General features: G+C 42.1%; 1 long non-coding RNA gene across 2 annotated transcripts; it reads right to left on the minus strand.

Moving 5' to 3' along the window:
• Positions 1-1928: 1928 nt before the first annotated feature.
• On the minus strand, positions 1929-14405 carry LOC141374836 (uncharacterized). Of its 2 annotated transcripts, none has more exons than XR_012381977.1 (3): positions 14329-14405; positions 12099-12265; positions 1929-2110 (listed from the first exon to the last, which is right to left on the minus strand). It is a non-coding gene; the product is annotated as an uncharacterized lncRNA (long non-coding RNA). The 2 variants fall into 2 exon arrangements; XR_012381976.1 differs by having other exon boundaries at positions 14287-14391.
• Between the last annotated feature and the right edge of the window lie 684 nt (positions 14406-15089).

A 15089-nucleotide genomic window follows, 5' to 3' on the forward strand; every position in this document is an offset into this window, starting at 1 on the left:
TACCCCCAAAATGTAAATCCTTCCATGGGCTTTTTCTGTTAGCAAAGATGCAAAGTCATTTCTGTTTTCTTACAGTTCTTGGGGGGAAAAAAATATCAGTGTGAGAGAAATCGCTTTATATATCTTGAATGTTGACCTTTAAGATTTCTCATGTTAGCCTCAGTAGCTCACATTTTACTATGGTCATTTTGGAGCAGCTGTTTTGGAACCCTGTCATGTTTGGACACACTTACACCATTTCGTGATTCTTTAAGAACAAACCATTAAATAAATGTTCAACTTTTCCTTATTACCAAGTTACATGTATAGCCACACGCACCCCTCTCTGAGCCTCATCCTACCCCAGATCCCACCCCATCCCTGAACTTTCTCCAATCCCAGACTTCTGTCCACCCCTATGGGGTCATTCGGGGAAGAGGGATGCAATGAAGGTGATAAAGGCAGGTTACTTGGTAACTTATTCTTTTATAAAAAAAAAAATGCTAAAGGTTCAAGGCTCCTCATTCTGTTCTCATTGGAATGTATTAGTGGCCACATCGCAACGGTTTTTCAAAATATTCCTTCAGCGATGCCTGGGTGGCTCAGTCGTTAAGCGTCTGCCTTCGGCTCAGGTCATGATCCCGGGGTCCTGGGATCGAGCCCCGCATCGGGCTCCCTGCTCCACGGGAAGCCTGCTTCTCCCTCTCCCGCTCCCTCTGCTTGTGTTCCCTCTCTCGCTGTCTCTCTGTCAGATAAATAAATAAAATTAAAAAAAAAAAAATTCCTTCAGTCAACACATCCAAAAGTGAAATTAGGGCCCAGGGCCCCAGAAGATACCTGAAGGAAGAAGTCCCAATGTTGTTTGACAGCAACTGAAGTCTGCATAGTGGTATCCCCTAAGGGAATCAGCACACTTTTTTCCCTTTATTTTTTAGGTTTTGTGGCGAGAACCTACTGGTCAGAAGAATTCTACCCAGTGACCTAAGCTCATAGTGCTGTCCTTGTTACAGCCTGGCCCTGCCTGACTCAGCTGTTGAGCAAATGTGATGGTCCTCCCGACGTCTGTCCCTCCCAACCCCTCTCCGCTTCCACACCCTCTTCCCGAAGCAGCAACTGCGGACACCTAAGAGAACTGGACAAATGCCATCCCGGAAAATCAACCACCTGTTGACTGCCTTTCCTGAACTTTACCCCCCCGCACTCAGTAAAGCATGTCAGCCAGAGCGACCCACTGCTCTGCTTGACTTGTCCCAACTGGAATGCCACACAGTGACAAAGGGCATATGCCAAAATAAAACACACTCTACAACAAAGAAAACCTTTCTCCCCTGCCTGTGGCAGGAGACCCCCCCACACACACACACACACGCACACGCGCACACACCAGCACACACACATATCGGGTAGAGAAATAAAATCCCGGGAGGAGACGAGAAAGGGAATCCTTTAAAATAAATAAATAAATAAACAAGCTTCTTGTGTTACAGACATTCCTTTGGCTCTCAGCCTTTCCAAGTGGCAGATGGCACCTTCAGTCACGCTCTGCTGAAGTTCATCAAGGTGCTTTATTCATCACCGTGGGCGTGCACGGGAGGAGTGTGGCGGGGGAACAAGACGGTGTGAAGGGAAGTGCAAAAGAGCGAAGACAGAAGGATGGAGAAGAAATTGGAGGAAAAACAAAGGGACGTATATTTTTTTTAAAGATTTATTTATTTATTTATTTTTTTAAAGATTTATTGATTTATTTATTTTAGAGAAAGAGAGAACGGGGGTAGGGGCAGAGGGGAAGGATAGAGAATCTCAAGCAGGCTCCACATTCAGTGCAGAGCCCAACAGGGGGCTCGATCTCACGACCCTGAAATCATGACCTGAGCCGAAATCAAGAGTCGGACGCTTAACGAGCTGAGCCGCCCAGGAGCCCCGAAAGGGACGTATTTTTAAATACCGAGAGCAAATACTGTATTCCTGAATTGTAGATCTTCCAAATACATCGCTGCACATTGGTTTCTATGCCTTGTCAAACTCCAGTTCTCCAATTCCAGCAATGTAACATGTTTTGACTTGATCCACACAAGTGCTTCTTGGTAGAGAAGGATTTCAGAGCGATCTCCTGGGAAATGGATGGGCGGGACTATGGAGAGGCAGACATTTAGACAAGAGAAATCCAGTGTGAAGAGTAAACACTACAAACTGCCATATACGTTACTCACTTTGGATATTTCTGTGACCTTCTTATCTTCCCTCACTTCTCTTCCTCGCTCCCTGCCTCTTCCCCATTGCGTTCCCCTGGCTCCCTGGGGGCCCCTGCCTCAATCCCGCGTGCCCTAACAGCTCATAGTCTGAGCATCGCCCCCAGGGTTCCCACCTGGCCCTCAGCCCTGCAGCGATGTGCTGGAATGTCACCAAGCTTCAAACTCGCTGACAGAGTGAAGCTGAGCCAGGAACTCTACCTCTCATCAGCTCAAAGGGGAAGGAGGGCGAATGAGACTAGATCAGGAAAAGCCAAAATTGTCCTGGGGGTGAGAACTGAGCTGAGCCGAGCTGAGCTGAGCATTAGCTGGGGCCTCTGCAGAGCACCCATTACTCCATGGCCCTCAATAGGGACGTGTGTTTGCTTATCATTTATGCCATTCCTACGTCTCCCAGTGAACACATGAAATGCATCCTTAAGTTTTGCAGTTTGGGTTCTTTGTAAGTGACTCTAAAAGCCCACGATGTGGTGATTCATAGTTCTTCTGAAACAGGAATTTGTGTTCCCTCCCAGAGGCTGGTGTCTGGAAGTGAGTCATTTAGGAAGTGAGTGAGCCCCAGGGGGCTGCCCTGCATCTTCCCCCTCAGCTTGGGGCTTCTCATTTCTTCCACAGTTTCGTGTAATCCTCACAACAATATAGGTGTCTTTATCACCATTTAAAGATGATGAAATGACAAAACCAGGTACTTGAGATTTAGGTCGTCTTACAGGTTTTGGACAATTCAAGACAGAGTCAGAGCAAAGCGTGTGATCTGAAATATGTATACGAGGGAAGTAACCCAAACCGGGAACAGATGGTTACTGCCACCAGGCATTGAACTTCACCCGGCGTATCCTCGCGGTCAGGGGGAAATACGGCAAAGTTCAACAAACTCAATAGCTTAACACTTCAATCATTAATGCTATTGCTTAAAGTATCATATGTATTTGCTTAGTAGAGAGAAATCTGCTGAAAGAAATTCCTTCAAAGAGCCAGGGCACCATCTGAGTTCAACCTTTTCTGACTCACTGGAATCTGGCAGGCAAATCCCTCCACCTCATGCTAATACGTCTACACCACCAGAACTTACATTCTCAGATTTATTGAAAAGTACTACTTTTTAGTATTATTTTCCTTAAAATAATAACAGAATGGTTTTCAATGCACAAAAAAAAAAAAAAAAAAACACGTGTATCTCAATAGAGGGCCAAGAAAAGAAATAGGCCAGTTCACCAATATCCAACATGCCAAATGATTACAAAAATCTCCAAGGAGTATATTCTTATGAATTCATTTTTTCTTATAAACATATCTGATAAATATAGTCATGAAACAAAAAAGTAGTAAGCAAATGTAAATGGAGGTCTAAGACTACCAAAAAGCCCAGAGCTTCTACAGGTGAACAATACAAAAACAGAATTACTATTCACTTTAAAGTTGCCCAGAAAATAGAAAAAGAGCAAATGTTACCCAGTTCATTTTATGAAACTAGTGTAATCTTGACTCTGAAGCTATTTATGAACAATACAAATAAAATTTTATATCTTCATTAATATTACCTGGATAATGGAGCAGCTACACCACAGGGTAATAGTCATAATAATGATAATAGTGATAATCCTGGGTAAAATATTAGCTAAGCAAATCTAAAGAGTAACAAAACAATAATAATATGTTATCTGTCAATTATATCTCTTCCCTTCCAATTCTTAAACCTTTCCTTCACCCTTCTATGTCGTCTGGGACCTCCAATGCCATGTTTGACAGTAGTGGTATGGGGGAGTTTCTTTACTTTGTTCTCTTTCTTAAAAGCAATGCACCAAAGTTTCTCTGTAAAATATTGTTTGCTGTTGTTTTTAGGTATATAATTTTTACCAAGTAGAAATATAACTTAGTTTATTAAGAGTTGTTTTTAAAGTTATAAATGGTGATGAAATCTACCAAATGCCTTCTCTGCACCTATTGGAATAATCATATAATTTTCCTCCTTTACTGTATTCTGTAGTAAATTATACTGATAGATTTTTTTTAAATGTTGGACTATGCTTGCATTCCTTTGGGGGGTAAGTATACCTGTTCATAACATATTATTCCTTCCTGTTCAGTAAGGAACTCCATGGAAACATTAACGAGTAGACAACAGATTCACAGAAGTTCTTTGCAAACTATAAAACAAGAATTGCAAGTTGAAACAACTAATATTTATAGTATATAAGAAATCCCTCCAAGCAGCAATAAAACGAAGAAATTAAAAAGTTAACAAGCCTAAAAAGAGAATGTTCAAAGTTGTAGTAATCACAGAAGTGCTAATGGAAACAACGGTGAGATATGACTTGACACATATTTAGATTTGCAAAACATTTGGATCTGCATAGAGAAACCCTTGTGTTCTGGAAGAAGTAAAGGCTGAGGAGAGTTCTGGCAAGTCTCAGTAAAAGTGATACGACCATACCTGATGATTCAGAGTTTCCACTCCTAGGTATAGAACCTAAAGAAATTCCCACCCAGGTCTGTAAAAGCACACCACCATTATTGCAATGGTACTTGGGTAGAGGCGGAGGGAAGTTGGCTGCAGCCTGATACCCATCACTGGGAGAGGAGCTGGGTGAAATGCGGAGCAGCTACACCACAGGGTAGAAACACTGGTCAAGGTGTGCTGGTAATAATTTGAACGGCTTTTATACTGGAATCCTGAGTGAGCCAGTAAGAAAGGGAATGAAATCTATAACATAGTATCATTTGGGTAAGTGAAAAATACATATGCACAAAACAACACCCATGCTACAGGAACACATAAAAGCAAAAAGGCACAAATTAAGCTCATTTTAATGCTTGCCTAGGATGGCGTGGGGAAAGATGAGAAGAGGAAGTGGGAATAAAATGAAAGAGGGAGAGGAAGAGAGAGAGGCTTCGAGCCAATTCAATGACAATGTTTAATAACTTGAGAATCCCATGATCCTATTATTTCCAAATAAGGGGAGGAGAGAACATATTCATGAAGAAACATTAATATACTCTTGAAAATAAAGATTCCTTACAGTCTTTTATCAGTGAATGAGCCCACTACCACCCCCAACCTCCCCCCGCAACATCCCCATTCATCTTCCACCTCCCCCTACCCCATGGCATCGAACTGCAGCAGCAGGAGCTGGGGCAAGAGCACATTTAACATCCCTTAAAACAAAGTTATGAAAGTAGGTCACCCAAAAATGAATATTTAAAAACAAATAAATGTGGTGCACTGATCAATTGATGAACGGCTTTCAGGAAATTGATTTTTGGAAAGTTGACATAAAGCCATTAGGAAAACCTAGGTTCTGATTCTCTATAAGCAACTTCCCATAACACGTTGGAACAATGCCATGTTCCCGGTGTCAGTTCTGTATCTACAAAATTGGGGAAAGCTGGAAATGGAAAAAAAAAATCAATTTTATAAGCCGATGAATATTCAGTAGACCCAAAAGCCAAAGAATTAAATGGTATAGTTTCCAATCTAGCATGTTCCTTCATGCAAGGACAGCAATATTCCTTCAACAGTACTAGACACCTACTATGCACTAGGTACCGTGGTAGGAATGCACAGAGATTTCAACTTTTGACATAAAATCTACTCCTAGGACCAAAACTTTCAAAGACCATATATCTTATAAGCAACCAAAGTATAGCATCACTGAGGAAATACTACATAAAATAAAATAAATATGTCTATAATTATTAATGATATAAATATGTTTATAATTATTCACGCATATTTAGTAGGCAAAAAATTGCCAGAAACATTAAGACAAATAGCACATGATTTGCTTTGTTTCTTTTCTCCTTCTATTGAAGTAAACCCGGCCCCCACACACACTGCAAAGAAAAAGCTTTAAAAGGTCTTCAAGTAAATGTTTTGCCTTTAAGTCTGCATCCTATTCCAAATATAACAGTCTTCCTTTTATATCCTCTCCAGAGACAAAGATCTTTATAATATTTTATGCAATTATAAATATAGTTTCTTAACATTCCATAGAAGCAACAATATTTCAGAACGCTAGGCTGGAAGCATCCACATAGGAATGGAGTTTCTGTTGCTTCTCTCCTGAAGATCAGGGGAACTTTCTCTCAGTGACTATCCCCACCCACAATTGTCCTGGCATGTTCTGTCTGCCAGGTATTTCTCAGAGTTCCCAGAAGAGTTTGGTCGTGTTGTTTCTAAATTTTCTCTTAGGTATGACATCATTTGTAGAACCAAATCTTTAACTAGGCAACTACCATGTAATGGAAGTAAAGGAGGGCAGTGGGAGCAATGAGGGCCCCAGTCCCACCAGCCAAGCACCACCTTCCTTCCCATCTCTCTCTCTCTGGTCTCATCACATGTGGAACCACCAGCACATCACAAATACAAGCTTGAAAACCAATGATCCTGGGGCACCTGGGTGGCTCAGTCGTTAAGCATCTGCCTTCGGCTCAGGTCATGGTCCCAGGGTCCTGGGATCGAGCCCCACATCGGACTCCCTGCTCAGCAGGGAGTCTGCTTCTCCCTCTCCCACTCCCCCTGCTTGTGTTCCCTCTCTCACTGTGTCTCTCTCTGTCAAATAAATAAATAAAATCTTTAAAAAAGAAAGAAAATAAAAGAAAACCAATGATCCTGTCTGCTTCCAAGATTTTATAGAAAAGAAAATGAGACCTGGCAAAGGGGAATATGACCAAGGTCAGATGCCTGCTGAGGTAAGCCTTCTTTGGACCATGGAATTATTTATTGACAAGATAGCAGTGGAGCTAAAATTCACACCCAGATCTTCTATTTCCAGTTTCTTCTCCCTCGCTGGGCATCTTAGCTTACGTGTCTATTGTAAAGCAGTGATTAAGAGCACGAGGGCAGAAATCGGGTTTCTTGGATTACCATTGTGGCTCTGTCACTTATCAGCAGTGTGATTTGGATGAATTAGTCAACCAGTAGATGCCACAAGGTGATAAAATGAATAATGATATCCACCTCATAGAAGTCTCATAAATATTAAGTAAGATGAACCATGTAAAGCACTTAAAACAGGTCTTGGTGTCTAATACACTTTCATTAAATATTGGTTATTATAACCTGAAGGAAAATGACTGGAGGTGTTAATTTATGATAAGTGCTAGCTTTGTCAAGAAACACTTAATTTGATCATATGCTACAGGCAAAGACAATGAAAATACTCTATCCGCTTTGCCAAACAGAGAAAATTACTGTGGATACTGAAAGTTTCTGCTATTGCTCAAATTTGCCACCAGATGACAGCAGTTGATAATAGGAAAGATAGTTCAGACAACGAGTTGATTAATGCTTCCTCCATTTGCAGCATCAGTAAGAACATCCCTTCGCACCTCATTATACACATAACGTTTGTAAAGCTTTGTCAACGAGCTGTCAACTTTCCTTTCTTCTCTAGAACTTCTATTCTAAGATGTATGCTGACAACAAAAGTTTAAACAGAATACAATCTAATTATATTGGTATAGTTACTACTCAGCATTTTGAGGGAATAATGCTCATAAATATTTAGAAACTATAGAATTTACATTGAACCGGATTTTCACAGTGAATAAGCTATGTCCAAGCCAATACAAGCAGTTGTTCACAAAATTAGATTCCAAGCATAAGGGGGAAAAAAAGCACAGATTCCAGCCCCGTTTGACTTTTAATTGAAGCATTGAAGGGTTCTGTAGAACAGAGGGTTGTAGGAGTCTGATTAAACCTGAAGAAGTGAGTGAATCCAAATCTTGCTCCGTCTTCCCAGCCTAAATCATGCTGCCTGTGGCTACCTGCAGACCTCAAGAGAGTAAGAGAGAAGGAGCCTGGGGCGTTGCTTCCGAGAGCTGGCATACAAATGAGCCTCCTCCATCCTTGGGCCAGACAGGAGGAATTTTAGCCTACCAGGTCCAAGGTTCCACCAGAGGACCCCACTCATGGAGAACACCAGCCCATCCATTGAGAGTATGAGCTCAGAGTCAGACAAGTTGGGTTCAAATTCTGGCTTTTGCCATTTGCTCTCTGGTTGTCTTCATAAAATCGATTTCACCTACCTAAGCCTTCATTTCCTGATTTGTGAAATGGAAATGATGGCACCTTTACTCAAAAACATATAACAGGATTATGTGAACTTTAATTAGTGAGCAGTCGATAAACGTTAGCTACTACTCATATTATTTTTATCCTCACCCAAATATTATACGCCAGGCTCTGAGGATACCGTGTAGAACAAAATAAAGATATACCTTCACAGGTCAGATACAGACAGGCAAATAAATACATACTGAGTGTTATAAAAGGGAGAGAATAGGGTTCTATGGGTGGAGGTGCCCTCAGTGGAGGGCAGTTAAAGCCAATCTGAGAAGCAAGAGGAGGCTTCCCTTGGAGAAGGAAAATCTCCACTGGGAACTGAAAGATGAAAATCTTTATCCAGGTGGAGTGTCTGCAACAGAAGGAACAGCACTTGCTAAGCCCTGGATTTCAGAGATTTGATTTAGCTTATGGCTAATAATAATGATAGCTAACACTTCCCGAGAGCTTAGTATGTGCCAAGCACACTCATAAGTACTTTACCTGTATAAATGCATTTGCTCTTCATAATAACCCCCGTGAAGGACTATCGCAATCCCCATTTTACAGATGAAAAGACTGAGGCAGAAGACCAATTAGGTCACATGCCCAAGGGCATATATCCAGTAAGTGGCACAGCCAGGATGTGGCTCCAGAAACCTGACTTTCAAGGAACTACTAGGTTCTATTTTTGGGGAAGAACAAGCTAAAATGGAGTATTCTCTACTGTAAGTTTGGAGAGACCCCAAAAAGACCAACACAAACTAAAATACAGATCTCCAACCCCATCCAAGAGCACTCAAGAATCAATGTTATCTCTCTGAAGTCCTCAGATCTGAGAATGAAGCAGAGATTGCCCAGAACCCCTGGGACATCTACAGATCAGACCAGCCCCAGAGGAAACGGCAAGAGCCATCTGTTACCACGAGGGCCTCTCACAAGTAGCTCTCGAAAGCTATGCTCTCTAGCACAGTAGCCACTAGAGCTATGTGTGGCTACTGAGTACTCGAAACGTGGCTAATGGAACCCAGAGGCTGAATTTTACGTTCTCCTTAATTTTAATTAAAATTAAAATTTTGAACTTGAAGCAATGTAAAAGATTTCCCTGTTAAACACCAATTTATTGTTCTGGTAGAACTGCATTTCCCTTTCACTGCTGCATCGCCTAAGACCTTGTACAGTAGTATGTGTGTTGGCAAATACTGTCTTTTCTAATTCCTTGTTAATTAATTTTTATATTATTGCAGGTTGAAATGATAATGTTTTAGATGTACTGGATTTAATAAGATATATTTAAAATTCATGTTACCTGTTTCTTTTTACTTTAACAACATTTTTAAATTACACATGTGGCTCACATGTTCTCTCTATTGAACAGGGCTGGTCTAAAGGACCCCTGGACGTTCTATTCAGAGTCACCAGTCATCATCAGGGAAGGGTCTGAGATGGAGGATCTGACCCCTCACACTCCAGGTGCTACACCCTTGTGCTTTGAATGTGTGAGTTGCTTGAGCTTGAATTAGAACAAGTCACAAAAATCAGCTTAAAATTTCTTAGCACAACTGGTTAAACCCATGTGTTGCAGTAAAAAGAACACTGACTAGGGAGTCAGACAGCAGGAAGCTCATAAACTAGCCTTAGGCTTCACCAAATTCTTTTTTTAAAAAAAGATTTTATTTATTCATTTGACAGAGAGAATGCATAAGCAGGGGCGGAGGGGCAGGGCCAGAGGCAGAGGGAGAAGCAGACTCCCCCATGAGCCCAGAGCCCAATGTGGGGCTTGATCCCAGGACCCTGAGATCATGACCTGAGCTGAAGTCAGGCACTTAACCGACTGAGCCACCCAGGTGCCCCCACCAAATTTTTTTTTTAATACACACTATGATGTATTTTATTTAAGAATAAGTCATTTTTAACAGATCCATGTCATCCTTTGAATAAGTGAGAATTTCCAAACATTTCACATCCGAGGTTAGGAATACCACTGAGAGTAGGAAAATGACAAAGGGAAAATCTCTTGCATATCAGAGATATCACAAAGCTTACTTAGTAGAGTAAGTTACATAAGTTATACAGAGAGGGCAAAATAAAAAAAAAAATAGAAATTCCCAGAAAAAATAGAAGAGGCATGTTCCACTTTAAGAATCTGATCAAAAAATGTCAACACTTGGCTCAGGCTGTGAGCTCTGCAATCCTGTGCAATTTTTCATCCCCAAAATGGTTGGCCCTTTTAGACCTGCCCTCCCAGAGAATCTCACCAGAGCCTCCTTTGTGTCTTTGTTCCCTAGGCCGTATATGAAGGGGTTCAGCATGGCCATGGCCACAGCGTACATCACTGAGCCTACTGCACTTGAGTGGGGGCTCTGGGGAGCAGCAGAGCTAAGGTACACCCCTAGACTCATACAATAAAATAAGGAGACAACCGAGAGATCAGACGCACAGGTGGAAAATGCTTTATACTTGCCCTGAGCTGATGATATTCCACGTATGGTGAAAACTATCTTAGAGTAAGAGTAAAGGATTCCATCAAAGGGACCAACAACCAGCAACATAGTTGCAAAATATATCACCATGTTATTAGAAAACTGTCAGACCATGTAAGTTGTATCATCTGATTGAATTCACAGAAAAAGTGGGTGATTTCCAAGACTGTACAGAAGGACAACTGCAACATCATTGATGTCTGTAACAAGGAATGCAAGACACTCAGGACCCAGGACACCAGAACCAGCAGTCCCCAGAACCGGGGGTCCAAGATGACCGTGTAGTTCAAGGGGTAACAGATGGCCACAAAGTGGTCATAAGCCATCACAGTCAGGAGGAAGTTGTCTAATCCTGCAAAGAGTATGAAAAATACATCTGGCTGAGGCAGCCTTCATAAGTGATCGCTTTGCTCTGAGTCCGGATGTTCCACAGCACCTTGGGCATGGTGGTAGAGGGGAAACAAAGGCCTACAAAGGACAGGCTGGAGAGGAAGAAACACATGGGCACGTGGAGGTGGGAATCAGAGCTGATGGCCAGGATGATGAGCAGGTTTCCAAACACAGTGATCAGGTACATGGAGAGGAAAAGCCCAAATATGAGGGGCTGCACTTCTGGTTCCTCTGAAAAGTTCTGTATAATTTCCTGGGTCCACATGGTGGAGGTGACTTTCCCATAAGGAATGTAGAAATACCCAGAAGTACCCAGAAATTCCTATTCATAGCTTCCCACCACCAAATTCTTTAAACTCCTCATACCTGCTTCCTCATTCCAGGTGGGCTAGATGCTTACTAAGATCGGTTGACATTGTAATCTTTCATGATGAAACCAAGTTATCAGAATCCATCCTGCTCCAGGTCAGAGAAAAACCAGTCCCCAGTCACAAACTCAGCCAGATAACATTTTGGAGATGCGCTTGGCAGTGGAGGAGGGGAGCATGGACAGAAAGTGGGAAGACCAGCACAAGATCTTCACTCACGGGGGGGACAAGTTATGCACACGCATCCACTTGGGTACTCACACAGCTCTCCCCCAAAACATTATCTGACCATGCACAGATCTTAACCTACCCCCCAGCCAAAGACCCACTGAAAACATGACACTTGAGACCGTTCATTCATTCACCCAGCAAATATTTTGTGCCTATATACCATCCACAGGCACATGATAGATGTTAGGGATAGGATGTTAATGAGACTGAAAAAAAATGCCTGCCCTCGGGAAACTTAAATTCTGGCAGAAGAGACATTTAAGAAAGCCCTGCACAGATAATTATTTAAGTTAGTACAAAGTAGGAAAAAGAAACACTAGATGTAAAGAAGGCTTAGAACAGGATCACCTACCTCGTCTAGGTGATATTTTTGACCTGCTTGGCAAGCCAGTGCAGCTTAGTGGTGAAGAAATGAGACTCCGGGTGCAGATTGTTGGGTTCAACACCCAATCATGCAGTCAACCAGTGGTGTAATTCCTAATCACATGGTTCAGCCCCTCTATTCTTTATTTTTCTCACCTGAAAAATAGGGATGATCATGGTAATACTATCTACCCATGAGAGTGGTTGGAAGGAGTTAATGGGTCAGTATAGGACACTAGTGGGCCAATTAGAACACCCTTGGCAAATAGTAAGCACTACAAGCCAGGGTTTTGCTAACATTGGAGATTCCAATCGACTTTGGAGATCTCTGAGATATCCATTTGCAGCCGAGCCCATTTTAGAGACTTTATTCACAGCGAAGAGAGGAAGATTGTCTTTGGGGCCTGAGCCAGTCGCCCACATACAAATTACAAATGCTAGCCTGCCGCCAAACAGCGCCAGGTGTCAGCATAGAAACAATTACTTCCATAAATTTCTGGCCCCAGAAAAGCAGCTGATAATGCACAGAAGAGCAAAAATCAGGGCTAATAAATATTGGAAAAATTTTCCACGTATACCAGTCTTTAAGGAAATGTAAATCATACAGCTAAAGGCAATTCGTTCTGTATCAGTTAGCAAGATATGTACTGTTATTAAATGTCAGTGCTTTTTTTCTTTTAGTGCGATGGCTTATGATAACAGTGTCAGTAAGGATTCGGCTCAATCCATTCATTTCATTCACTAAATTAAATAATGTGTACTTTCCTTGCTAGTAGTAATAGAAATTGGAATCCAGGTTTGCAAAAAGTAACTTGATAATATGTAACATGATTTCCAAAAATATTCATACCCTATCAACTGCACTTTTAGAGTCCTAAGAAAATAATCTAAAATGGAGACAAAGATTTATATGCAGAGATGTTCATCCTGCTATTATAGCAGAATACTAGAAATAGTCTAATTTCCCGATAATATGGAAACGTTAAACAAATGTTGGTATATCCACAAAAAGAACTTTTAGGTACCCATTAAAAATATTCATGAAGATTTTTAATCACATGGGGAAATATATATCATACAATTTGAAATTTTTTTAAATGTCAGATATAAAATTGTATATCCAGGCTAATTTCAGCCACGTATGATGATAGACATAGAGAGACGTGAATGCTGTGATGCTTTTAGGGGCTGATGGGATAATTGGTGAATTTTTTGTTCACATGAATATTTTTCCACCAGTTCCCGTTTTTCAAAATGCGCATAGAAGTATTATTTGCTTTAATGTTCTTCCAAGGTAGGAACAATAGGTATGGGCATGTGACTGGAGATTTTCAGGATTGTAAGCAGGGCCACATTTGAAAGAGTAGCTACAGGCCATGGAGCGCCTAATTCAAGCCTGCAACCCCAGGATTTAGGAATACAAAAGACGGGTCTCTGAGCACACCATGGCATAGGATAATTTATCCTTTGCCCTTTCATATTTTTTTTTAATTTATTTATTTGACAGAGAGATACCCAGCGAGAGAGGGAACACAAGCAGGGGGAGTGGGAGAGGGAGAAGCAGGTTTTCCGCCGAGCAGGGAGCCCAATGTGGGACTCGATCCCAGGACCCTGGGATCATGACCTGAGCCGAAGGCAGATGCTTAACGACTGAGCCACCCAGGCGCCCCTATCCTTTGCCCTTTCAATCTTGTCTCTGCACCCTTCCCTCATCCTACCCTTACTCCCAGACTTTCTCTCCTGGTTTCCTACGTGCCCTTGGAGTATCAGGAAAGGTTCTTTGAAAGTAGTGCCCACCACCATGTGTTTAATTTAACATCACTTGTTTTAATAAAAAGAGTTTCAGAGAACGGGCAAAGCTTATAGGCAAAGAAATTTACCTCCAATAGTGGCATCCCAAGCACTACCGTGACTGCCTGGTGACAGAAACGTGATGACCAGACCATGTTTCAAAGATGTGCCTTCAATCTCCCTAAATGCAAATGCAACCCTGGGCTGTGTGGTGTCTGAAGCTTTACACATTCTGACTCCTTTCCCTGAGAGCTTGTTTGGAGGTTCTAGCAGGGGAGCGCTGCTACTCGTATACCCTTGACCAAAGAACGGTCCTCCTCTATAGGGGGAAGTCGTCCTTTCCCTGTGGACACTTTCCCTGTGGACAACAAGAAGGTTTCACTCACCCACATGGATTTTCAGTCTCAACTCTGATCCTGAAGACTCACCCGAATGTGGAGTGACTCTCACAAAAGAAAACCCAGCTGTATTGGTTTTCCTCAATCCTCGCCCCCACTTCGGGCTCCTTCTTACAGCTTCACACCTAAGACCCAAGTATCGAATCAAACAACTCTGCAACAAAATTTTCACTCCTCAGCAGCTACATGAGAGTAACAAAGATGGGTGTGGCTTTCCAGGGGGCCCCCCCCCCCCGCATCTCAAAAGATTCTTTTTATTATGGAAGCATGTATTCTGATGACCATGAATGCCACAGTTAAACCCAGCCTCTGGGGCCAGGCAGTCCTTGGCTCAGTTGCCTGAAGAACATACAAGAGTACCCCTGGCTTTTGCAACGACGTGGATGGAACTGGAGGGTGTTATGCTTAGTGAAATAAGTCAATCAGAGAAAGACATGTATCATATGACCTCACTGATATGAGGAATTCTTAATCTCAGGAAACAAACTGAGTGTTACTGGAGTGGTTGGGGGTGGGAGGGATGGGGTGGCTGGGTGATAGACATTGGGGAGGGTATGTGCTACGGTGAGTGCTGTGAATTGTGCAAGACTGTTGAATCACAGATCTGTACTTCTGAAACAAATAACGCAACATATTTTAAGAGAAAAGAAAAAGAAGATAACAGGAGAGGAAGAATGAAGGGGAGTAAGTCGGAGGGGGAGACGAACCATGAGAGATGATGGACTCTGAAAAACAAACTGAGGGTTCTAGAGGGGAGGAGGGTAGGGGGATGGGTTAGCCTGGTGATGGGT

This window comes from Callorhinus ursinus, unplaced genomic scaffold (assembly GCF_003265705.2).
Source record: "Callorhinus ursinus isolate GAN/ISIS: 27379988/994484 unplaced genomic scaffold, GSC_fseal_2.0 scaffold22, whole genome shotgun sequence".
Classification (NCBI taxonomy): domain Eukaryota; kingdom Metazoa; phylum Chordata; class Mammalia; order Carnivora; family Otariidae; genus Callorhinus; species Callorhinus ursinus.